General features: G+C 35.9%; 1 protein-coding gene across 1 annotated transcript in view; it reads left to right on the forward strand.

Annotated features, from left to right (window-relative positions):
- The window catches only part of LOC131431386 (nipped-B protein), a 43,439-nt gene continuing 23,044 nt past the window's right edge, over window positions 1-20,395 (forward strand). Inside the window, exons 1-2 of the mRNA XM_058597068.1 lie at window positions 1-567; window positions 636-873. The gene's annotated coding sequence lies outside the window, so the exon portion shown is untranslated. The remainder of the gene's footprint in view (window positions 568-635; window positions 874-20,395) is intronic.

Below are 20,395 nucleotides of genomic sequence, written 5' to 3' on the forward strand. Positions count from 1 at the left end.
AAACTCGCACACACAGCATTCGACTTGTTCGTCGTCGTCGTCGCGAATGAAACTCTCTCAGTAGACGGAGTGCATCCCCGAAAATTGCTAATTTATCCGCTGAAAATTGGTGAAAATGGCCCTCAACTGAATGCATCAGCCAGTGATTACAGTGGACTAGTGAAATTGTGTACGGAAGTGATGTTTCGACAGTGGTATCTGGTCGGAATTTGCGACGAAAGAATTTGAGAATTTTCCGTCGTAGCCGTCGGGATTGGATCGCAGCGCAGCAACCTCTTTTTCTCCTTTCGTTCTTTTCTTTTTTTGCCGTTCGTCACGTCGCGCCGCTCCACTTTCGCACCCGTCGTTGCTTTCGGAGTGACTAGAAAGAAGGAAGCAGGTTTGCGTGAAGAAAAATTTGTTGAAAAAGCGAGGAAAATGTGTGAAGTGAATACTGTTGGTGTTTATGTGTCAAATCTATCGCTTTTCCAGCGCGAGCCTGGACGCTTCATAAATTTCAAACTTCCGAGTAAAGTTTAGCGTTAGAAGTGTTTCCACGAAAGAAAGAAAAAAAAGAGAAACTACAAGGTTGGTAATCACGGTTTGTGAGCTGGTTTTGTTTTTATTTTCAAGTTGAAACATATTTTCCGTGGTAGCTTTCAGAGCGTCACATTAGAAAGAAAAATGATCCTCCAAAGTGGTTGAAGTGTCAAGTTTAAATTGCTGCTGATGGAAGACCGTAAAAAAATACTGACCCAGCAAAGCAGAAAGGCATAATGGTTTTTCATACAACGGGAATCTTGGCAGTGATGCCAGAAACAGTGATCGTAGTTCGTTGCACTTGTTGATACATTAATTGTTTGGTACCATAATTTGTTTTACTTTGTGAAAAAGGTATGTGAAATTTATATCACTTTTACGGTTTTTCATACTTGATTTACAATTGTTTTTTTTATAACTACACGATGAGTTATTGACAACATTGTAATGTGGTTACTGGGAGGTTGATTCTTATCATATACCCTTTGGACACTGAACTTTCCTGTTTTGTTTGTTATTGTTAGATACATTTTTGCCAAGTTTGAACTATCGTTGCATTGATTAAATGTTTTACCGAATAGTCATGTTCAAGGGCTTGCATCTGGTCTCGCAATTTAGGTGTAATTAGTGATAAGGATGCCAACTTCCAGTGTGTGATTTCAAAAGTTTTGTTTCAAACTAGGCAATAAATTCAAATTAGCAGGTCATGTTAGTTGATAATCGAAAAATCACAAATTTTGGCTTTAAGAATTGTTCGATACCGCTTTCCAACGCATATCTGTCCCACAGTCAACGATCTCTGCCAGTGTCTCTACTGAGCATCACATAGAGAATTCTCTCCTCCAGCATTATTGCTACACGTTCAGCCAGCTAAAGTCTGACGTGTTTTATAAGCCTTCAAATGTCAGCATGTTTGGTGGTCGGGGTTTCAGATGGTTACGGAGTCAAAAATAAACGTAAATTCAATTATCAAGATTTTTTATTTTCGAATATTTTGTATATTTATTGTGCTACCTAATGCTAAATTATTGTATTATTACATGAAATATCAGAAATACACCATTGGTATTCCTATATTGCAACATATGAAATTATTGAAATTTACACTGGATGGGACTGATATGCGGGTACTTCACATATGGGACAGACATGAGTTGATATTTTTTTCACATTTTACTGAACAAAGCCTCAACTTTTATTGCAATTTCTGAGAATATATTGAGGATAGTTTGCATTCCTAAAGCTAACTCAATATTGGCGAAAATCGATATGGGACTGATATGCGAGTATGGGCAGTAATGGATTGATATAAATTGAAAGCTTGTGGTTTTACCTTGTAGGTTTTGCAAAGAGTAAAGCGTCAAAAATGCGGTAAATCGTGAAAGAAAAAGTAAACAAAGAGAAACTGTCATTTGCAGTTAGGCCCTTTTGTCGTGGGACTGTCGAATTGTCAATAATCATGATGGTTTTATATATTGGCGCTGTATAACCCCAAATCTCTTGTCGATTATATTCTTTCTGACCGCTGGTATGTCAAATGGTTTGCGAACAGACGTTGTTAATTCCGCAGGGTGGCCATCCCAGACCTTTAATAATTGTACTGTATCTTAACGATGTCAAGTATTCTTTGGAAGGTCCTCGTCTATTGGTTGCTAATCAGGTCAAGATCGATTATAATACTAGAAACCCGAAGTTTTCTCGGAAAAATTTTCCTGGGATTTTACAAACGAACCCTTAAGCCCACAACAAATTACATTCGCCGCGCATAACGTTCCAGAGTGTAATAAGTCATTAAATCTCATTCATATTGACGAGGATTTTATTCGGACGGCAATCGCTTGCATGAAGTCTTCTACCTCCTCTGGCCTTGACGGTTTACCGGCAGTTATATTAAAAAATTGCTCGACTGGTGTAATTCTTTTGTCACCTATTTCATATGTTCTTATGGAAATCTTCTTTTATGTTCCCAGTGTATAAGGAAGGTGTCAGAAAATACGTGAACAATTACCGTGGCATCACATCGTTTAGTGCAGTTCCTAAACTGTTAGAAAAGGTTATTCTGACACCGATTTTCAACCTCTGCAAGCAATATATTGTCGACACTCAACATAGTTTTATGCCTAAGCGCTCCACAACCACCAACCTATTGTCAGTCATGTGCTACGAGACTGACGGTATGTCAATAGGCTTACAAACAGACGCTATTTAATTGGAAAGATTTGGAAACCCAGTAGATGCAGGTTTTCTACAACGACAGTTGTTGAGCTTTGCCGAGTGGTGTAAAGTAAACCGAATGAAATTTGAGGTTACTATGAGTAACTCAACAACAGAAACCGAAATTTCTAAAACTTTTAGAAACAATGAGAAAAACACATCACCCATGCTTGTCTTTTCGCATTTGGACGAGTATAAAAGGCGTCGAAATTGGTTATCTCTGATTCTAGGTTCTGAAACTACACACTTAAATTTAATTGCTGAATCTCGGAAAAAGATTTGCACAGCCGAGTGCTCGGTAATAGTCTCGGCAAAATGTATAATTACTGAGAATCTCGGCAATCCTAAATATATGAACTGTCAATTATTGCCGAACTTGTAAGCAGAAATTTTACTGTTAGTTCGTCAAAAGCGATCAAAATTGAATCATGAATTGTTGAGTCATCAGTAACCGAACGTTAAATGGATTCTTTATTATTGTATGTAAAATAAGTCACAAAAGCAAAGGTTGCAGAAAGATGGTGTTTTTTTTTATCTTTATTTGAATCTAGTATACAAAAAAAAAATCACGCCTACTCATTTTTTCTAGTGCTCCCCAACGCACCTACCTACCTGGAAATAAGTAGATAATAATAATTTTATTTGCGAAGCAGATAGTTTTCTTATTTCACTTTTTTTTTCATAAATACGTTTATTTCTTAAGACAATTTACATAAGTTTTTCTTCGCCGTAGCATCACTTTTACATAGAATTCTTATCCTAATAAAATACTAATATAGTCACAACGATTTGAGTTTAAAAAAACATATTCTTCTTATTTTTTAAATATCATATTAGGTATTTCGTTATTTATTATTAAATCTACTTAAGAACATTATTTGAACCAACTGATTAACTGCTATAAATTATAAAATAAGCTGAAATTTTTGTCTTGTTTCACTTATCTTGTCACGAAATATAAAAAATTTGTTTTTCTTTTTCCAATGTTTTCCAGCTTCACGAGCAATAGCGACGTGGTGCTTTGCAAAATCCTAAAAAGTCTCACCGAGTTTCAGTAAAAACTATCTCACTGTTCGAAATCTCGGCAGACGGATTTGCTGATTTCGGTATATTCATTGTTTACTGACAAGTTCAGCATAATATACCAAGCTTCGGCAAAAGTCCGCGCTTTACTGAAATATTAGCATATTACTTTCACTAATTTCGGAAAAGAGCATGTGGATTACTGAACAATCAGCAAAATGTCATGTTGCCGATCTACTTCGGCATTTCAAAATGCCGAGCTCGAGAATCGATTTTAAGTGTGTAGACTTTTGTAACTCGTTTCTTGACTACACTCAGAAAAATAGTATGGTAACTGTTACTATATAGAGGGCCAACTTGACCATGGGCGTATAGTGGTTTTCAGCCGACTATGAATTTAGATGATTTCAACAATAGTCAAGTTCATGTTTACTATGAATGGTATCGGCTCTAGAATAGTAATATTGAACAGTGTATTGTATGAATAACTAATACGATTGAGATGGTTAGCCTAACCATGACCGAATATTTTTTTTACATTGTAGTTTTTGCTATAACCAGAGTCATGGTATTTTTGACATTTCACTTCTAGTTATTTTGAAACTAAAAGCAGTGGTTGATTCAACAATGCTGAAGATCAGCAAAACATGAGCTAATGTTGAAAAGTTTTATGAATTTAAATTCTAAAATAAGAACAACAAAATAATTTCATTAAACTCTATTTTATTTTCGCATCAAATCAAATGATAATATACCTGGTGAAATATTGCTTAGCATTGCTTGATAGCATCAGTTGATCCAAGGCTCTGTCCGGTGGAGTTTTATGTGAAGCAGGAATTGGCAGCAGGAAAGAAATTATTAGCCAAGTCCAGATGCAAACCTCGATGCCCACCTGCGATTTTCCGTCGGATTCGAGCGAATTGAATCCGGGAATCAAATGATAATCTTCCTTTTCATCAATCGCTTGATGTTGTTTCTACAGCGACCGATAATGAATAATAAACCGTATACGAGATGTTGATTTCACTGGAAAACATAACCGTTGCCGTAAAATAGTTGAAAAATTAAATTTCAACGACGGAAACTAGTAAGGCTACAAACTTTACCTACCTGTAAGACCTACCAAAGTACACAGTCACAATATAGAATATTTTGTTCAAATCCATCACTGATGTGTTACCCATGTTCGAAATTTTCTGCTAAATTGTAACTGTATGTGACAATAACAGTACACCCGTTCATTGACAATTTGTATAGTCAGCACAAATGTAATACTTAGTAGGTTGAAAAACACTATACGATAATGTGCTTCCTACATAAATTCTGTTGATATGGACTACATGAATAGTGTTTTCAAACTACATAATCGTCTTTTAAACCATGTATCTATTTATGGTAACATTATTATATTGTGAACATATTTACATGGTAGCGATAACTATTTAGCTCCTCATATATTAAGGCTCGAGAGCAATTTCACCTTACTAGAAATTGTGATTTTAACTATTTGTTCTTATATTTGAGATGACTACCATTGTCAGGATGACTATGCCAGAAAAGTCATTAATACAAATAGTTTAGTCAAGTCGTAGTCTTGGTTGTCTAGTAATTTATACAATACAGATGGTGAATAGTCATATATCATGATTGTTGCTACTATTTAAGCATATAGTTGAAATGACGATGGATAACAGGCTACGGTTACTATGGTATTTTGCTCAGTGTAGAGTTAAAAAAACTGACTTCTAAACCATACCATTCGGGCTCAGAATTCAGTTTCTTTATTCAGGTTTGGAATTCAAATTCAGAATTCAGTTGTAGAGTTCTGAACATGGAATCTGAAAATGAGCTCAGTTCCAGAATTCTAGAATCAAATTCATGCAGTGGCGTCTCGTGACAAAATTGACTAGTTGTGCACTGCGTATGTGGTATGATAGCAGATGTAAAAGTTCGTTATAAGTGAAAAAGTGAAAACTAAAGATTGAGGAATGGAGATTCGTAGGTTAAAACCGGGTATAAATAAACGATATTATAATAATAATGGAGATTCGCTTGTGTTTATCAATATAATGAGATAACGATGTACTTTCGGATGGGATTTTTTATTAAACAAGCAAAGCTGAGCTGAGCTGAGCTCTTCTTGAATCTGTGCAGTAACTCATGTGCACGGAAAAGACACTAACACAGCGACAACAAATACTTGAAATTTTATGTCTGATGTATATGAGATGCGTGTAAATTCACGCAATTTCGGTGCGATTCAATCTGTTTTTATCGAATAAATAAAGAATTCAAAAAAATAATTGAATTTGGATGGGGCTGCGGACGCAGTTCATTCCTTCAATTCGGCTGTGCAGTGCACGAGGTGCACATGAGGACGAGACGCCACTGAATTCATGAGCTGAATTCTTGATCTGGATCCTGATCGACGACGAAACCTACACCTAAGAAGACTCTCGAGCGCTGCCCGGACCGCAATATTATACGAAATCGGTATACCAGGACCTGGACGACGCTGACACCACGGTGGCGATGGACAAGTTTGGGCGAGGGGCCCTGGCCTCTCCCACAATCAAAAACATATAATTATTCAAAATGTCTCAGACATGTGTTACAGAAATAACAAGACAGCAAACGTAATGAAATGTAATACAATATCAGTTCCAGTGGAAAAGTTTGAAGTGTATGTGTATGTCGTGTGGAATCGGGTGACAAAAAATAGTCAAGGATAAATTTGCCATGTTTCTGCTTCCTTGTTGCCAAATTCCAAAATTGTAGGAATTTTTTCAATGTTTTAAATCTGTAGACTTTTTTGTACTAAACTATCACTTCGTTCAACAAAATAATTTTGGTATTTCATAATTATTCTTAAATCTTCGAATAAATTCTTTCTTGTAAGAATTTTCTTCGTGCTGGTGAGAATATCTTCATCTGGAAAACATCGTTTTTCTTATTCTATGTCATCTCTCATTTTTTAACACTATAGTTTGAGTGATAAAAATCATCTGTTCCAAAAATCCGTTAATATAATAATGTTAATAATATAAAAGATCTGTTATTCTGTATTGTGGTATGTCGACTAAATAACAGGAAAATACTTAATACGTATGATTATCTGATTACTGATAACAGATAGTAGATTTGTAGTATGATTACGAGTTACACTTTGAATTTATAAACGATGTATAAATACTTTTTACCTTTCTTGACTGTCCAAAACAAATCAAATCTTATATTTTATAGTGATAATAATTGTTATATTATAGTAAAAAATACTAGTTAATCGAGACGCGTGTGAGTTTTGTTAATGTTTGTCTAGTGACCTGTGCAAAAATTGATTTGCATAAATCATATTCACTCCTTTCTACTGTGAAATTATTTTCAATGAGAAAAGTTTTTGGGAGTGTTCGTTGCGCGATAGTATTTAACCAGTTTCGTTCAGTCTTTGTTTAGTACTTGTGCATTTAGTTTTAATAAATAAGAACCTGTAAATCTTCCACTTGAGACTTAGACTCATTTGAGCACATTGAGTTCGGATCCCGAGTCGATTGGTATATAACACTATGGGTCTCCGAAGCTCCTTTCGATAGTCGGTTCTTCCAGTAATTGTTATACCTTTCTATAGACAAAGACAAAAAAGGTAAACAAACATAACACAAACACATTTTTGTCGAATCTTACCAAAAATTTAGACTAATTGAAATCCCATGTTACTGTAAGTAAAATGATGGTCACGACCGACGTGTAACATGTAAAAAATCAAATGAAATCAAATATTTTCAATTTAGATCGCAAAATATTCGTGTTCTTGTATTTTCAGGGGTACCTTTTGGGAAGTGTGAATTTTAGGGGTGTACATTATTTGGCCGAATTTTGTTTGGCATAACTTTGTTTGGCATAAATTTTTTTGGCATAACTTTTGTTTGGCATAAATCTATTTGGCATAATGTCGTTTGGCATAAAATAAAAAATATATTACTGTTTCATTTGGCATAATTGTTGTTTGGCATAATTTTCATTTGACATAATTTCCTTGGCTTCGTTTATGTGGCTGCGCCACATTGATAAACACATAACAAAGATATTCACTTTAAAATCGAGAGTAAGAATCGAGCACTAATCGGAAATACTCCCAGAATAAATAGAATATCTAAAGAAAATATGCCCAATTGAAATTATGCCAGATGAAAATTATGCCAAACAACAGTTATGCCAAATGAAACAGTATGTCTTTTTATTTTATGTCAAAAGACATTATGCCAAACAAATTTATGCCAATCAAAAGTAATGCCAGTCAAATTTATGCCAAACAAATTTATGCCAAATAACGTACACCCGAATTTTAGTGAATTGTTGTATCTCAAGCATACAAACATAAATTTAGTGAAGTACCTATCACCGATGGATGAACAATTTGTTGCTAATTAGTTACGTGTAATTTAGAATTTGTTGCTCAATTTTTTAAAATATTTTTGAATACTTCGCTAAGTTCATATGCAGTTAACTAACGAAGTACCCCGACTGAATAAACTTAATAACAAATCGAAACCCAGTTGATAATTAGTTACGGTAATTTTGAATAAGCTGGATGCTAAATCCAAGCAAAGAGGTGAAAAATATTTTCTTCGCTTTTACTACTACGATGCCCCTTCAATGCGAAAGCCGCAGAAGTAAAAAGAAAGAATACAATACAAGTTTGTTTCTACAGCGAAGCTAGAGTGTCTGAAGTATGAAAATTTTCTCGAAACGAATTTCAACTTTTTTTTTAAAGATATTTTTATTCAAGCCTATTTGCGTACAAGCTTTACGTGGCCGATTGAGCTGAGTTTTTAGCTAAAATTTTTTTTTGTATTCGATCTCGTTGTCACCTTTTTCTAGGGGGAGAGGAGCTTCCATTTTCCTCCTGCGAGGATTGAGGGGCGGTTTGTTCGTGGTTTGTCTCGTCATCCATTGCCGTGGTATTGTTGTTGATTTCGTTGCTAGTTGCTGTAGATGCGCCTTGTACATTGTTTGCAGTTGCTGGTTGGTTGGATGGTAAGCTGTTAACTGCAGCTGGTATACTTTGTTCTATAGGGGATACGTTGGATGGTTTCGTTGATGGGGATACTTCACTGTTGTTGGTGACTGTCACAGGTGTACTGGGGTAGCTCGGGGTTGGTGTGAAGGAAGCACCGTTGTCCTTTGGTGTGGTTGTCTCCTTGTCCAGTTTATCGAATGGCTTACCATAGTGAACAGCTTTTGAGCAATATTGAAATGTGGTCATCTGATTGTCGTAGGTAACAAGTGATTTGCACGGAGTTCTTGTATCTTGACCGAAGTTACATAAGAAGGTATAGGCCTCTTCATGCGTATGCGTAACAAACGTATGCCATTTAGAATACCGGGGAAAAAGTTCTTCCACTTTTCTTTTTCGGTAGACATAGTTTTACGAATATAAGGGACGCTTGAGGGAAGATCATGCACACGCACTTCTATAGCACTATCTTCCATACATACTGGAATGTTGTACTTAATGTTTTCGTGCTCCGCATAGTGCACGAATTGAATTGCATCCAACTCTTTCTAAAACTGGATGTAAACAATATTATTTGTCTTATTGCATTGAAGTAAATGCACACGTTTAATGTCAAGATGCATTTGCTGCTTGAGAAAACCTTCAAGTTCTCGTGTCGAAGGTCGCATTTTGCACTGCCTGAAGTCAACAACAATTGTATTCTTTCGTGTCGGCGGTAGCTTTTGTTCTTTTTGTTCACTCATTTTCAAGGTCGTTCTATTGTTCACTACACAGTACTGTACTTGGTTTCTTTCGTCCCGAACGTAAGCGGTTTTGTTTTATCGACTGACTTGGATGGAATATGAAAGCGAACTGAAGCATCAACATGTTTGGTCTCTCGCAAGCTACAGGATTATAATTATTCGTTTTCTGATTCTACAGTTTTAAAATTACTGCAAAAGAAAGCACGATCTATATACTTTGTCTCATAACGTGCTTAGGTTAGATACCGCTTTGTGCGATGATTCATTCAACTCATGCGGTTGAAATTTTGCGCGCCTTATTTTGGCACTAAATTTCACCTCAACGTTCGTTTTGAATAGGCATCCAATGTCTAAGTAAGTCGTATTAATGACAAAGAATAAACAATTAATTCAATATTTTCGATCAACGTTAGGTTAATTTTGGATTGCTAGATTAAGTACTTACTGTCTAATTATGATTTTCACTTATATAGTAATGACGATTCCACGTCATCAGGCCAACAAATCGGAATAATTTTGATAGCAATCTGCATGATATTGTCCCTATTTTTGCGTCATACAACCATATGGAGTTTGGGATTTTCAACACCCATCATCCTAGAACTCAAAAAACAAGAATTTCGAAAAAGATTCAAAATTAGATCGCTTATTTGACTGTTTGAAATTCTGCACTCATCACCTTGTGATTCAGGAACCGAAAATCCTATCCGGAATTCCAATTTAACTCTCCACATCAACACTGTCCATACCATAGCAGTTACAACAAGACAATAATTGCGAAAAAATTTATGAGCAAAATTTGAAAGTTGCTTCAGAATTTATTTCGTGTATTCTAAACAAAAGTGACTATTTTATAACAATAAAAGTATAATAAGCAGCTATTATTTTTTACTAAAATATTATGTTTTTAACCAACGAAATAAGAAATGACTTCAATATTTTCTCCGTAAATCATTGTAGAGGGGTACAATAAATTGTGCACTAGCGTGCCCTTAGTAAGAAGTGACAAAAAAGCCCCTTAGTGAGAAGTGACAAAAAAAAACGTATATGAAAAAATTTGACATATATGATTCTTTGCATTATTCCGTAACAATCTTCTGGCAGACTATCAATACAACCTTCATAAAGTCTGTCTTTGACGATATCCAGCCAGCGACACTGGCACCATCAAAGAAGGTGACAAGCGATAATAAATACACTCTCCTACTCAGTGCTTGAGCGGAAAATAGGTATAGAGCGAGAAGAGTATGATGAACAGAGAAGATGTTTGGATGTATGGTACAGGTCGGAAGACGGCCAGGATATAGACCATGTTCGATGTACGTTCTATCATGCCTAACCGTGTTTTAGAGTTGTGTCTATCACAAGGTTCAGGTTGGCGAAATGGTAGCGCGTATGCACGGAATGCACAAGAACGCAGGTTCGAGTCCTGTCTATAAGCGTATCTTTTTTTCCAAAAAATCATCGTTTCTGTTAAGTTTATCATTCATTTGGCTCCTCCAATATATGTTTCCACTCAATCATTGCAAAAACTGAACTTAGTTATGGCGACTTTACGTCACACCAAATAAAATTAATAAAACGTCTTCACTATTATCAATTGACTCACTGACAATTGGTGAAACTTTTACTGAATTGAGAAAAAGTTATGATATTTCAAAGTTTACAGAAAGTGGTATAGAAACGAATGTACCTTAATATGTATAAACGATTCGCCCAAATCTTGTAGTTCATGTGAATTGGATAAATTTTACAAATCGTCCAGTGGAAATAATATTTTACAATGCGTAATCGTAAAAATAATTACTGAACATCAAACAGGAAATTTGGTGTGTAGAATAATTGGGTTACTTGTTCAAAGGTTCGTCTTGCTCATTTATTGAGTATTCTCCCAAAATTTATACTCGAATAAATCATACCAGTCGAATTAATCACGAAAATTATGTTATTAATTCTGGAGCAGATTTGTTTGTAAATGTTCTCCGGCATATTCGGCATCACTGATCCATACCATACTAGGCACAATAAATATGCTTGGCTGCTTCATAACGGGTACTGCGATAGGAAATACAACATAAAAGAGATCCGAAAAAATCATATGTAGCGCACACGCACTGACAAAAACAGTTTTCGTTTAAAAAGAGCCAACCAGAATCTATTTGTTTATTTCTTCTGTGCTTTGATAGTTGAAGTGGCATTTTGAATAATGTAGAGCAAAATAATAGATCAGGCAAATGCAAAAATTATGGCTTCCAGAGAACTGTTTAGAAATCAGCGATGAAAACAGAAATCGAGAATCAGTCCTGGACCCCGTCGATCCCGCGAAAATTAGAACAGTCATTCAATTTGAAATTTATTTCCCAATATAGCGAAAGCGTTGATCTAAAATTATTTGCTGTGTTGTAGTGTAATTATTGTAAAGGGTTTCAATAATTAGGGATGCTGGGTGAAAATTTGGACAGAAAGTAAATCACCCTCTTAGTGACTAGCTGCTCTTTTTTTGTGAAGTTACACCTACTACGAGTGCTGCTGGCAGTCGACGTTCGCGACGTCTGTTCCGATGAATTGTGCGGAATGCAACTAATGTTAGTGCGCGTGCGACAAAACTTACACAGAGACGTACATTTTTTTCTCTATACTATAGCAAAGTGGAATAACTCTAGTCAGGCCGTTGTTCGACTGGTCCATATAATAATCGGCACATGAAGGTATGCTGACTTTTTTCTACCTTTAAATAGGTAATTTTGAGTAATAATGTTAATAAAAGTTTTATTCACTGCACGGTCTGTAGAGTGGTGCTGTACATAAATTAGTAACAATTTACGGACTTAATCGACTCTTAAGACCGAAATTTTAAAATTATTCAGTACTATACGTGAAATGTAAAATATTACTGATTTTTGGACAATTCGGCAGAAGTTACAAAAGTTATGTAGGGTACACGAACATTATTAACAAGTATATTTTCTTCTAATGAATCTTTCAATTGCTTTGGAGAGATTGCACTGTTTTCAGATTTGCATCAACATCTCAAATATTTTTATCTAATAAGCATTGTCACGTTTAATTTTATTCAAAGTTGGCAATATTTGATTTTAATTGATTGTTCAGATAAATAAATCAAATGTTTGAAATTCATTTAAAGGCTTGATATATTTGATTCTAAGGCTTTCGATTTCTCTGCGTGTATGGAAATTTTCAAAGTTAGGCGTTTTTTTTCCAATTTTGCCTTTCTCATATTGAAAGGCTATACAATCACTGTGAAACCCGACTTTTGAACCGAGGCCCAGAGGGCCGAATGTCATATACCATTCGACTCAGCTCGACGAACTAAACTGTACGTATGTGTGTATGTGACAAATAATGTCACTCGGTTTTCTCAAAGATGGCTGAACCGATTTTCACGAACTCAGATTAGAACGAAAGGTCTAATGGTCCCATAGCTCGCTCTAACCGACTTCCGGTTCCGGAATTACAAGGCAATATGTGCAAATCTATGAGAGAATGCGCACTCAATTTTCTCGAAAATTTCTTAACCGATTTTTACAAACTAAGATGCAAATGAAAGGAGAAAGTTCTCAAAAAATTGATCCAGATCCGACTATTGGTTCTGGTATTACAGCGCGATAAGTGATAAAATTTCAATTTCATGATGTCTTTTTCGAGGTGCAAATTTTTATAAAATTACTGATAAGTTCATCTAGTTGGCAGACCTTGTTAGTTAGTGGATATAGAAATCTACTTTGGGAGTACTAGCAAATACAAATTATAATACGGCATGCTTCGACAAATTTTCAAGGACACATTTTGCATCGTGCGGTACACTGTCATGATACACTGTCAGAGTGACGGTGAACCTTATTGAATTTTATATAAAACTGACAATTCTGATAACTGAAAATGATTCACCATAGAGATTGTTTATTATGCTCATAAACCAAGATTTCTATTTTTTCTAGACCGTGGAAAATCCGAGAGAATTTGATTGTAATTGAAGCTATTTTTTGTGATTATGATTGTTTGACTCAGAACCGATATGACTACCGACATCGCTCGCGATCTGGAAGCACCCGGATTCAGTTTTGAAAACTGTCGCAGGTTAGTGTCGTCAGAGGAAACGCAAGACTTGAATTTCTAACCTTGATGTTCTTCAGAAATGCTCAACTATTGAAGCAAGGATTTGTTCCGCCGAAAGCTATTAAAACTGGTACAACAATTGTTGGGATTATTTACAAAGATGGTGTCATTTCGGGAGCCGATACTTGTGCTACTGAGAGACCAATAGTGGCGGATAAAAATTCACTACTTGCCTAAAAACATGTAAACTAAGGTCTTTTTTATGCAATTTTTATGCGACTTTTCAGAATTATGCGGTTTTTTTTATGCGAAGTTTCAGAGCTAGGCGGTTTCCCTTCTGTGGTTTTTTTATGCGAAGTTTCAGAGTTATGCGTTTTTTTTTTATGCGAAGTTTCAGAGTTATGCGATTTTTTATGCGAATATCCAGAGATGGGTTTTTTTATGCGGTACGTAAATTCGCATAAAAAAGACTTCAGTGTACTGCTGTGGTGCCGGAACGAATTATGATCGATTTTGGAACCGGCTCTAACATTGATCTATGTGTGATTCGAAAGGATGATGCACAATATTTGAGGACGTTCGAGGAAGAAAAAAAAGTACACGTTCCCTTGCATATGACTACAAACCAGGAACAACGGCAGTTCTACAGAGCAAGTATTTCATCATTGATATTACCGAGGAATGCATGCGCATTCTGATCCCTGTTGGCGGTGTGGACAGTATGGATATCATGTTGAAATGTCAATAAATACACATTTTCGGATATGCTACAACGACTTGTTGGATATTTGTCGATCACTTGTGGTCCAGTAGAATGTCACACAGGCGTCAGTTATGAATATGGTTCTTTCATAAAAAAAAACAATATGAAACTTAGTAATGGAATAAATAAAATACCTCAAATCACGGAAGTTTTCGTTTTGAAATATGAACCATTTCATACATAAATATTTTCATCCGCTATTCGATAGCGACGCATTGTTTTCATAATAATTACTAGCATGCTACGATGTCGTAGCGTTGCCAGAGATTTTCATTTTCAACTTTTCTAAGCTGTCATGACGAAACAGTAAAACAGGCTAGGCTAAATTGATCATTCTGTGAACCAAACATTGAGGCTGCGAATGTATGGGACCTAGGGGTATTATTATTTGTATTGGGTACTAGTCCGCGGTTTCAGCTTCCAAACGCATTGGTAATAGTAAAAAAAGCTCTAGAAACGGATCTCACTTCGATTTCTCAGCAACGGTTAAACCGATTTTCACAAATCATGATTGAGATTAAAGTTCTTAGTGTCATAAATGATGCAATTTGTGCAATTTCATACAGATCCGACTTCCGGTTCCGAATAAAAAGCAAGGGCACAGAGTTGCCACATTTAACCCTCAGGGTACGGACTGGGTTACCGTAACCCGAGCGAAATTTGAAAGAAGCGCCATACGAAGAGAAGTCGGCGAGGGGGGTCCGGACCAGGGGGGGAAAAAACTTATAGGTACACACTATTAGAGGCCCAAGCAGCAGAGTCAGTCTCCGCTTTGTGTCCGAGCTAGACACATATAAACATTGTGCTCGGGTGTGGTACACCCAGTCCGTATCGAACGTTACAAAATCCAAAATTTTCAAAAATATTAAGTTTTCATTTTCGTCTGTTTGCCGCTGAGGAATAAAAAGGTAAGTAAGAATACGTACTCTTTACTTAATTTTGTAGATTCTAACCTCAAAATAACGCGTTGTACATGGTGTAAGCGAAGTATTGTAGTAGATCTCAATCACTTGAACGTACGTCTTATATCGAAATCTTTGCAGCTCGTAGTGAATTATAACTCGTTAAATTTTGTTTTTTGTAATTTTTGTCGTGAATACGACTTACTTCACTATGGGGTGCCTTTTCAAAATTAGCCATATGGAAGAATGGGCAGAACTTAATCGTGAATATCTCGACTTGTATTAATGACAGCAACATAATTCTTTCACCATTTCATCAAAAATATGATCAGGAATTGAGGATAATATTTTGAACAGTGTGAGATAACCACAAACAACTCAATAATTAAGTTTTCTCAAACTTTGAAAACAACGCGGAAAACTCTTTACTTTTGCTTGGCTTTTTCGCGCAAGGACGACGATTTTGAGGTAGTCAGGCACATATCTTCAACTGACTGCGTATAAAAGGGGAACCGTGATCAAAAATCGATCATTTCTTCTTGTGCGTTGGACGAAAGCAGACGTCGTGGGACTAGCAGCTTCGGAGAGTGCACCTTCTGCGTGATTAAAAACCTCAAACGCTCAGGTCGTGCTCTCATTTGGACTTCAGCCGTCAGGTGGAGCAGTAGTCAATGAATGCAAACCTTTTGCGTGGTATAAAGCCTCAAACGCTTAGGTCGTGCTTTCATTTGGACTTCAGCCGTCAGGTGGAGCAGTCGTCAATGAAAGCAGACCTTTTGCGTGGTATAAAGACTCAAACGCTTAGGTCGTGCTTTCATTTGGACTTCAGCCGTCACGTGGAGCAGTTTTCAATGAAAGCAGACCTTTTGAGTGGGATAAAACCTCAAACGCTTAGGTCGTGCTTTCATTTGGACTTCAGCCGTCAGGTGGAGCAGTTTTCAATGAAAGCAGACCTTTTGAGTGGGATAAAACCTCAAACGCTTAGGTCGTGCTTTCATTTGGACTTCAGCCGTCAGGTGGAGCAGTCGTCAATGAAAGCAGACCTTTTGCGTGGTACCAAACCTTAAACGCTCAGGTCGCAGAGCTACTTCCCCTTCGAAGAAAATCGATTACATCATCCTGTTGGTGGTCGTTTGCATACAACGGGAATTGGACAACAATGTGGAATATTATGCAAAATCATCCTTTCTAATGGCTTTAAATGTTACCTAAAGAACTATAAACATTGCTTCTTTGTAAATCAAAAATTAAAATTAGCAGTGCAGTGCAAATCTAAGATATATGATCAGTTTTTTTTTTTGCAATTTTCACAGTTCTAAGTTCGCAACAGTGTTCAAAATCGTTTATATCCAATCCGTGTTTAATATCTTAGAAATTTATACAATTTGGCCCTTCACGCACGCCTTCATAAGAGGTTCTTTCCAAAACCACCAATGTTTTATCATAAACACTATACTGGTTATTTTGTAATATTTGTGTGTCAGAATGTTTGATGTAACTAATCTGTACTGTAGTTTGGGTGTATCGTTTCAAATTCTAGTAGTGCAAAAGGGCAATTGCACAATTAACACAATCGATCAACTAATTGATATTCGGAAGTATAAAGAAAGAGTGCCAGTTTTATTCGTATTCACGATATCCAGTTATGTCTCTGACATTACACACCTGTACTTTTTGTTAAAGAACACGCATTAAAAACATGGCAACGCGTCGAATCACTCGAAGCGTTGCTGCTCAAAGTAATTAATTTTAACCTTTATCATCATAAATCAACGAAACAACGTTTCTTCGCTAACTCGAAAAAACGCGTATTTTCATTTTTCAAAAAAAACATAGTTTTTGGAATAAATCAAAAAACCGTTATGGACATTTGTAAGAACTACTTTTTACCTTTCAAATGCGAGTTATACAATGTTAATATTTTTTTTTCAAAAAGTTACAGCATTTTGAAAAAAAAAACGTTTTTTACAAAAAAAAATTCAAGACCCGTTCACATTTTTCATTATAATTTTTTTTCAATCAGTTAAATGATTAATCTGACAATTCTATTATATTTTTGAGACAATTTCACACAAAATAAAAAAAAATTATTCAAATTGACAAAGTACAGCTCGATATACACCCAATCAAAGTCGCCGGGTTAGGCTAACCCTGTCCGTACTGAACGTAACTTTTTTATAGTCCGTACCCTGAGGGTTAAATCTATATTAACTTGACATAACTGTTAACAAATTGAAAAGGTGATGGTAGTTTATACCAAAGGAGGTTTCTGAATTTATTCAAGTTTAAAAAAAATCTTGAATCTTCTAGTGATGGTTTTGAAAATATAAGTAATATTAAAAAGGCATCATTACACTACTAGGTCGATTAAAAAAGGTTTTTTATATTACGGTCTTAGAAATGCATGTACCGTCAAGACTTGGTGTTATCTAAAAAAATGCTCGTTTGAATGCCGAATATCTTCAAAATGTTTATAAACTATAAACTAGATCTGGTCTAATTTCAGACGATTGAAATCATCTTAGGAAATTTTACGCGTTCTAGAATCCCCTATTTTTTTTAGATAACACCATTTTTCGATGATGTTCGCTTTTCTGGCAAACACATTGTTTTCGATTAAGGTTTTTTAGTCTGAATGTTCAAAGTTATGCAGTTGTTCACGCGAATTATGCGGGTTTTTAAGCGAATGTCTAAAGTTATGCGTTATCTATTTTATTCATAAAATAACTCCAGTGTACTCTCGGCATAACAAATCATTTGTTGTGCATGGTCGGAGTGACTAATTCTACTCAAGATTTACTTTTCAAAAGGAAGGACCCCTTGAGTTACAAAAAAAAGTACGGGTGTGTAATGTCACAGACATAACTGGATGTCGTGAATACGAATATAACTGAAACGCTTTCTTGTTACTTTCGAATATCAATTAGTTGATCACTTGTATTAATTATGCCAGCTTTCCTCCTCTTCACTACTAGAATTTGAAACGATGCACCCAAACTGAGTCGGTGCTATACAGCAAATTAATAAAAAGTTCCTACAACTACGAACTCCAACTGGTTGAAAAAATGACCGTATATAGTACAGTACCCAAGTAGTAATTAAAACATGTTAAAATTGGCATGTTTCACGATTGCTACAGAACGGTTATTTTTGTTGGATATGTTAGACAAGAGATTTCACGTGTTTTTGTAAAAAAATGTGAAAATCATTCGTATTACTACTTGTGAAACCACCTGTAAGGATTATGTTCTACCTCGGTTTTATTAACTGACAGTTTCATTTCCGGCTTTTTCTTAACAAATATTACTGCAGTGAAATATATCAAACAAGAAACTTGTTGCACATTATACAAAGTGCACTTTTTCAATTTCACAATCGTTGCGAGAAGAGTTAAGAAATACGTATTACCCGAAACCCCATATAACCGTATGTACCCACAGCAAATTCATACCCACCATCTTCAAATACCAATTCGCAGTGCGCGCAGATAAAAGTGTTGTGACCATCAAAAATACCATTAAAGAAAATTTAATGCCGTTGATACAGCAAACATAAACAAACATAATTTTGAAACTAAATTCTTTTCCCGACGATCGAATTCCAAATGAAAGCACGACCTGAGCGTTTAAGGATTAGACTATGTCCAGTAGATAATCGGAACTGATATGTGCTTGACTACCTCAAAACCGTCGTCCGGGTGTGAAAAGGCAAACACGCGTGATGAATTTTCCTCATTATTTACAAGTTTTAAAAAACTTTGTTTTTCAATTATTTATGGTTTTCTCACGCTGTTGAAAATTTAATCACAAATTCCTGATCATATTTCCGATAGCTTGTAGAAAAAAATGTATTGTTGGGTTAAGTACATCAAGCGATAATCGTGATAAAGTTCTGCCCATTCTTCTACAGGGTAAATTTTGGAAATGCGCCTCATAATAAAGTAAGTCGTATTCACGACAAAAAACATTCTGGTGTTTGAGTGACTATTTTTACCAAGAATTTGAAAACACAACATTTTCTTAGTGTATATTTCTTGAGAGTGTATTTTACTTCCTCAAACTTCTTGAACATTCTTCTTACGCAGTTGATGTTTGCCTTTCTCATATAGAAAGGTTATGCAATCACTTGGAAAATCGGCTAGTAAAATTTCGGCGATGACGTGACCGATTTTGACAAAGTGAGACTCAAATGAAAGGTCTCGTGGGTCCATATGAAATTCCTGAACTTCATTCGGATCCAACTTCCGGTTCCGGAGTTATAGGGTAGAGTGTGTTAAATATTATACACCGTCACTTAAACCGGCGAAACAAAATCGCAAAAAAATTTCAAAACTGAATTCAAAACTACACAAATCGATAGCCATTATCAGTAGGCAACTAAACAGACCGATTCCGGTTATCCCGGTCTCCACTTTCGGAAGCACCGGAAATAGTGGTGATGTATTCCAAAATGCATCTCACTAACTTTTCTCAGTGACTTAGATTCAAATGAAAGGTATCGTGATCCCTTGCGGGATTCCTGAATTTCATTCGCATTTGATTTCCGGTTCCGGAGTTATAGGCTAAAGTGTAAACCCTAAAAAATACTAAACTGGACTCAAAACTACAAAAAATTGATAGTCATTATCAGTAGACTTCTGAACAAACCAATTCTGGTTATACTGGTTTTCCGGTTTTTAATTAACGACGGAAGATAATAGTCATCCTCGAAAATGGATCTTACTCACTTTTCTCAGAGATTGCAGAACCGATTTTCCCAATCTTAGGATCAAATAAAAGGTTTTATGATCCTACCAAAAATTACTGCATATTTTTGATTTGAACAAAAATTTATAACTCTGAAAAACCGCATAAAAAACGTAGGCGTTTGCATAAAAAAAAAGTACGGGTGTGTAATGTCAGAGACATAACTGGATGTCGTGAATGCGTATTCTCGCCTTGACGACCGGAAGGCAAATGAGAACTACGACCTGAGCTTTTGAGGTTTTTAACCACGCAGAATGTGCGCTCTCCGATGCCGTTGTTTGAATGCGTCTTCTCGCCCCGACGTCTGCTTTCATCGATCGCACAAGAAGAAATGATCGATTTTCGACCACGGTTCCCCTTTTATAATGTTCAGTTGACTACCTCAAAATCGTCGT

Source organism: Malaya genurostris, chromosome 2, assembly GCF_030247185.1.
Source record: "Malaya genurostris strain Urasoe2022 chromosome 2, Malgen_1.1, whole genome shotgun sequence".
Classification (NCBI taxonomy): Eukaryota; Metazoa; Arthropoda; class Insecta; order Diptera; family Culicidae; genus Malaya; species Malaya genurostris.